The sequence below is a fragment of the Octopus bimaculoides genome, chromosome 8 (genome assembly GCF_001194135.2).
Source record: "Octopus bimaculoides isolate UCB-OBI-ISO-001 chromosome 8, ASM119413v2, whole genome shotgun sequence".
NCBI classification, from domain to species: domain Eukaryota; kingdom Metazoa; phylum Mollusca; class Cephalopoda; order Octopoda; family Octopodidae; genus Octopus; species Octopus bimaculoides.
The window spans coordinates 94,442,563-94,450,485 of record NC_068988.1 but is presented as its reverse complement, the minus strand read 5'-3'; positions in this window follow the sequence as shown (position 1 = coordinate 94,450,485).

The window sequence follows — 7,923 nt, the reverse complement described above, 5'->3', positions numbered from 1 at the left end:
TATACATATATATATATAAACACATGTATATATAAAGAAGCTCACACACACACACACACACACACACACACACACACACACACACACACACACACAAATATATATATACATATATATGCGCGTGTGCGTATGTGCAAGTGTGTGTTTGGATAAGAGTCTGATTTGTGTAGTTTAAATGAATATACATACATAGATGCATAGATGTATACACACAGAAGTACACGTGCGCTCATACAGCACACTCACACACACACACCGGACTGATGCGCACGTTCACCACGGTCACACACACACACACACATACGCACACATTAAGACAGCGAGTGTGAGAAAAGATCATTGGTGTCAAAACATTAGAATACGTAATTTTCTGGTAATATGTACATGTATATGTGTCTCTGTGTGTATGGGTGTATGTGTATCTATATGTGGATACAACCATACATTGATATCCATACCTTATACATACACACATACATACATATATAAATATAAGTATATATATCAGTGTATATATATATATGTATGTGTGTGTGTGTGTGTGTATATATATGTATATATATTCATACATATATATGTATATCTAGACACATAAGCATACATTCACAGACACATATGTATAAATTATATATATCAATGCGAGATAAATAGATACGCGCATACATCTAGATTAAAACGTATACACGTATACAGTACAAAGAATCGCCTTTTGTCCTACACACATAGACATACATACTTAAATCACTGCAAATTACGTTATGTGTAATACCGCTCTGCAAAGCTCGGCAGTTAAATAATATATTCGTAACATAAGGCCACACGAAAACCATCGTTTTCTTTTATTAAAATATAATGATTCACATGAAGGTATAATTTGCCTCGGTTGAAATTTAGAAATGAAATTTGCATTCCATTCTACCATGAACAATTTTTCAAAGTGCTTTGTTTTCAAAATACAATTTTAGCATATCATTATAATATTTTTACTGAAGAAAATTTTTTGTCAATTTATTTAATATAACTGGTCATTATAATTGCACTTTTAATGAACGTTGCGTTATATATACTCAAAGAACTTTCTTTAAAAATTTATTCAAGAAAAATTTGGAAGGGTTAAATGTGTTCACAAAATGTCTTTTCATTTTGAAGAAGATTACATAATTCTTCATTAAATGAACTGCAAAAGGCATAGGCTATTTCTTATGTGCAATTGACCTACTGCTCTTTCATAGAACCCTTTAAAAAATGGGTTGAGTCATTGCTGTTCTATGGTTCTCATGCATTATCAAATTTACATCTGATATCCAAATGATGTGTGCCTCATCAATTTCGAAGATTGTGCCATAAATACGCGGGAATGAAGCGGACAGACATTGTAACATGAATTCATCCTTGTTTTATTGGGACCCCCTAGTGAAGGTTTGCGATATACTTTTCGATATCCCTTCGTAGAATGTTTTGCCGTGGCGTACATTCAGCTTTTGTTTATTTTTGATCTATATATTATGTGTGTGTCCACTGGTTTCTGGTTAGGTCGTAAAAACGAAGCAGTGGTTGACTGGTGTCCGCAGCTAAATCTCCGCCACTCGGGGCATGCACCCTGCATTCGCCTCATTAATTTTGAATTTTCTTTTACTGAAAGGTTTTGTAGACGTAGTGAATGTTTCAGGTTGTGATAGCTTTTCTGTTTGTGTTACAATGGCGCTTGTTACTTTAGATTGGTCTCTGCTTTGTGGAGGTGAGGAAGCGTAATTTCAATCATTATTAGTAGCCAGATCAATGGTGGAGATTTAATGACACCAAATATAATCGACATCATTCCACTTAGATGGCTGAGACGCTCATGTAGACAGATACATCCGATAAGAAAGTAAATGAATTCATTGTTGTTGCTGTCATTTAGCCTAAGATCAAAAAGATTGAAGAAATCTATGAATGAACGTGCTCCAACTTAGATCATCGCCACACTTTTTCAAATTTAAGGTTAGGACTACACGATATTATTTGATGTGCACTTAGTCTTTAAAGAGAGAGAGAGAGAGAGAGAGAGAGAGAGGGAGAGAGAGAGAGAGAGAGAGAGGGGTAATTTGAGGACTATTTAGCTATTATTCTTAGTAGATCGGACGACTGCATCAATATAACTTCATTGTTTCGTGTTTTATATAGATCGAGACATACTTAGAGTTATGATATGTTCATCATTTATAAAGAGGATGATGGTGATGATTACAATGGCAAACTAATGCCCAGGGTATAGTTTAGAGAATGTTTCCAAGTGTGGCAACGGTCCTAAAATGTTCATAAGTTCAGAGTGGTGAATATCATTTTGAATATTTTTTGGAAATTAAAATATTTTCTTTGTCTTGTCTCAAATTTAGACCGTGTTGACAGATTTCTATAAATGAAATAATCCGATCAGCGAATCGATTAATATCGAGCAATAACGAAACTTCGATTGGAAAACTGCCCTCCAAAACTGCCCTCTAATCTAAATTTTAATGAGCGGAAAACAAAACTGGTTAAGATAAATATCAGCCACAGATATTTATACATAAACTGGCGAAATTGTTGTGCTGACAGAATGTTAATGCGCCGGACAAAATGCTTCCCGACATTTCCTACATTTCTTCGTGTTTTGAGCTCAAATGCTGCTGAAGTCAACTATGCCTTTCATATTTTCGGGTTCGAAAAACAAAGTACCAGTTGAGCACTGGGATCGATGTAATCGACTTACGCTTCCCCTAAAAACTTGCTGGATTTGTGCTGGAGTGAAAAAGATTAGAAATCATATTTTCAATGAAGTTCTGAATATTGTTCAGCCATTATTGAGAAATATATCAAAAGCGATGCAAGTTGCCTCACCACTAGAATTGGCTTCATTTTTTAGTTTTTTGACCTTATTACAATCTTTCTATTATGTCTGCGTTAATGTGTTTCAGATTTCTTATGAATGAACGGGGGAGGGGCCAGTTGGTTATATCGACCCCTATATGCAACTGATACTTAATTTATCAACTCCGAAAAGATGAAAGGCAAAGTCGACCTCGGTGGAATTTGAACTCAGAACGTAAAGTTAGACGAAATACTGTTAAGCATTTCGCCGGGCCAGCTAACGTTTCTGCCAGCTCGCTGCTTTGTTTACACGTTTTCGTATTGTATAATGTTCCACGATTTTTTGAGATTCCACAGACATTTCTTCATTACTATGTACCGACGAACGAAGAGGGCATTGACAGTCTCGACTTGGTCGATATACCTGCTAAAATCAATAGCCACATTCCCGTCGAATCAACCTACATATCAAATGCGGAAAAAACACCTCGAACAGTGAATCCTATACATACTTCTCAAACGAATTGATGGTCACGGATAGGTATCCCTTGATCAGCTTCATCAGTGCAGAGCAGAGTGAAACAAAAACAAAAACAAAAAGAAACTAGACACCCATCGTCATTTTCACAGTGACATTGTCTCTTAAATTTCATAGTTAAGGCGGTTTCTTTGCTTTTGTGTTTGTTTTTGTGATGGCTGTCGTTTATTTTGTAATTGTATTGTTTTTCTACTCTATTTCCTCCTTGTCCACTTCTTCTTCTTCTTCTTCTTCTTCTTCTTCTTCTTCTTCTTCTTCTTCTTCTTCTTCTTCTTCTTCTTCTTCTCATTATTATTATTATTGTTATTATTATTATTATTATTATTATTATTATTATTATTATTATTATTATTATTATTATTATCGTCATCGTTATTGTTGATGTTGTACGGCTGCTGCCGTATTTAATCGTTTCTCTAGTGTGTGTTTCTGGAGGCGAGAGGGAGGGGGGGGGTTATTTTTCTGACCGTCGATTACCGGAATCTCGTTGTTCTTCTTACTATGACTGTTGTTCCCCTACAACAGGTAATCCATCACTCACCTTCTCGCCCCGCTTTCTTCTCACTGGTTCTATTCAATACGTCGCATTTTCTTGGCTTAATGTCTATAATTAGCGATGGTAATGTCAGTCGGGCGCCAACACAGAACGAAGAGCGAACACAGCGCAACGGTAACTCTAACACGTCATCAGAATCAAATCATAAACACAACATTACAGAATTCTGATGAGTTCCTATCCGTTAGTCTTTTAAAAACTCCTCTTTGTATAACGACAACATCTTATGTTTTCTTTGAGAACTTCAGCCACCGTACCAGTTTTAGCAATCGCCTACCTATCTCTAGGCTATAAACCCCATCACGTACGCGCGCGCACACACACACACACACACACACACACACACACACACACACACACACACACACACATTCCTGCATGTGTAGACACACTAATGTGGAAATTTCCAGCAGTTCGATTCCTTCAAGTTCCTCGAGTTTATATCGGGTTGTTCGAGTGGTATGAGGTCTTGTGTTGTCTTGCTGCTGCAGAAAAGCTTTCTGTTAACCAATGCCGGGTGTTTTGCCGCACAATAGCATACATCCGATCTAGCTGTTCGGGGGTATAGGTTGGCATCAATGATTCGACCGTCCGGTTCGAACTCAGCAAATTATTCTCTCATAATTCCACCAGACGCAGAGCGTCGCTTCATGTTCGAAACGCCCATGTTTAGCGACAGGTTCTGGAAGCTGGCCCTTGCTTAACCACTGTTTTGTGCTCGTTAGGGTTGTGGAGAAAATGTTGAATTATCGCCTGTTCCAATTCATGGCTCATTTCCTGCACTCCCGACGCTTCATCAACGAAGAAGAGGTGGAATTTTTAGTGAAAGATTTCTTCGTCTCGAAGTACAAGAAGTGTTATCAGCGTGGGATCAAAGAACTGGCTGAGAGGTGCCTGCAGGCGGTGCAACATGATGGCCTCTAATTGAATGCTAGGCTGTTTCTTTTTGTAACTTGACGAATAAAACAAATAAGTTACCAGTTCTAGGATACATTGGGAAGTGAATATAATAATTCTCACTTCTGAAAATGGCTCCTTTGTTGTTTATTAAAAAATAAACAACAGCTGACATCTCCGCCACAACAAAGGCAAAAATACGAACAATAATCTTTGACATTCTGATATCGAGACGAAAAGGAAATTATTGTCAATCTTTCGTCAGTGAATCTGAGCAGGCATTTATACGTTCTTTTCATAACTGGATTAGTTGTTAAGCTACTAATTACAGACTTCATTTCAAGAATCATATAATTGTTATCATTCTATACATCATGTTTTTATGTGCAAAGTATAAATACTAACTGAACTGGAAACATTAAACAATAGCTAAGTCAATGTTAATACATTTAATGCAGAGACCATTAAAAATCTAGCTACAAGTAATTCTGCAGTGATGAGAGGTACTTTAATTATTACTCCTCCTCAGCGAAACATAGACTTCACTGTATTTGACAAAATATTGACGAGATAATCACAACGTCGATGTACAAAACCGTACAGCATTGTATTACGTACAGATGGGCCTACCCTCTGATTGTGTCTAACGATCATAGATTTACATATAACCGTTTTTCCTTGTATTGTCAGAAACCCGAATAACTATTATCGCAACTCTCAGCTTAGCAAAGTGGCTTGTCCTCTGATTCATTACACTACAATATAATGTTCGTTAATTCAATCCTAGCTTAAAGCAACGTAATTTATGTAAAGCTGTGTCCCCTAAAAGCTGGAAAATATACCTATCAAAATATACCTATCAAAATATACCTATCAAAATATACCTATCAAAATGCAATCTAAATAAAACACGATGATGTATGTTAGCTTTCGCACTATTCCGATGTATTTTTATGTGCATTACGTATATGTGAAAAGAAAACAAGCATAAACTGAAAAATGTGTTTATAACCTTTTTATAAGCTCTATACTAGTTTACTAAATGTGCTGGTGGGATTTTCTTGACCATTTACACCATTCACTTATGCCATTTTGTCAACGGGGTAGGAAGGAGATTCTGTCTATGCTCCAAGTACTATTCATATTTCAATTAATCAAATATCGCTAAGAAAAGTCAATACGACCGTACTGGTGTGAAGCCAATACAGAAATACATTCAACAGTTATAGTAGGTTTCATAGCTGTTAAATTTAGTCGGGCTTTCTGTTGCCTGTACAGCTGATACAGCTAGGAATAACGTTCTTCTCTCTGACTGCTCAATCCTGAGTTAACATAAATAGTTGAAAATAATCGTTTATTATATGAGACCATCATAGATGTAACATTTAGCGATATCAAGGGATTTGCGTAAAAGTGAATGATAATACACGTTATGCGGTAACATCTGATAGTCTTCAAATCCACATTGCATTTATATTTAAGTCTTTAATCTGGCTGACATATTTAAAGCTTGAAAAAAGTCGATCCAGAAACTAAGTTGGCCGTACTACTGACGCCAATAACTATTCATTGTTATTTAATAATATTCAACTTACAATTTACAATACTCCATCAAAAGAATTAACGCTCAATAACTTTAATACTAAGAAAGCACCGTAGTAGCAGACATACTAACTGCTAGTAACATTCAGCTACGTTTTCTCTCACGATCTGAGTTCAAATTCCACCACGAACGATGTTGCATTTTTTTTCCCCTTTCTAGTTATAATAATTCTGAATATTTCTGGCATTTTGTACCCAGAATTATGTTACGAAATTTACTACCAATGGCAAAGTTAGAAATATATTTTATGGATAAAATATATTTCTAACTTTTCCATTGGTCTCTTTATCTTTTTCTCTCTTTATACATACACACGCTAATACACGACCTATGTTATATTCCCCACTCATGTTGCTACAACGACAGAGGCAAAACTAGAAGGTATACAGCACTTACTTGGTATTACTTGTATCTTTAGGGTTTGGTTGAATCCAATACCCTTCATAACCTTATATATATATATATATATATATTGATAAATCTATCTATCTATCTATATGTATATATATATATATATATATATATATATATATATATATACCCAAACTCACACACACACACACATACGTACAATGTATATACCCACATATATACATACAATCACCAGCATACCATCCTAGTACCAGTTTGTGAGATCAAACCCAGAAGCAAGGGATTCCAAAGGAAAATTCTTACCAGCAGAGCAATATGTATTATATGCATTCCACGTGTATAAAGAAATAATTAAGGTTGCTGTCTATATGTTATAAAAAAAAACAAACCCACATAAATAAGCAACAAAAAAGATTTACTAAATATGCAGGTTGTATTACTTCATTTATCGACAGACAACAACAAGTTATATGCCAGATACATGTTGAGGCATACAGTTCTTTTCATTCATAGTTCAATGTCAGTCTATGAAATCATCCGGTCATATACTGGGGTCAAACGAATCAAATAGATCCCTTCGTAGCAGCTATGTAGCCTTATGACATAGAAAACGATTATAATGCTACATTTCTGTCTGTATATACATGTATTTGGCGGAAGCCAACGATTTGGCCGTTCGTAAAGTCATTTTCAGGAAGCTGTCATTTGTATTGTTTCGTATTTTTGTCGTTCTTACAATGCCGTGATTCTTATAATAGATGCCCCAACTCAGCGATCTCGTACCAACGCCGTTGCGTTTTGTCGTGACAGTTATATATATATATACATACATATATATACATATATGCATATATATGTATATATACATGCATATAGACACACCTATATATATATATGAAAAAGTAGAAGAAGGAAAAAATGAAGAGTTGACATGCAGGAAAATGAAAATGACAGCTCAAAAATGGAGACGTTGATGTCTACACAAAATTATAGACAAAAGAACACTGCAATTGTCTCTGGCAGCAGAAGAAGGCAGGAGCAAGCTGTGGATAATTTCGTTAAACCATCGATCATTTATATGTGTGAGTGTGTGTGTGTGTGTGTGTGTGTGTGTGTGTGTGTGTG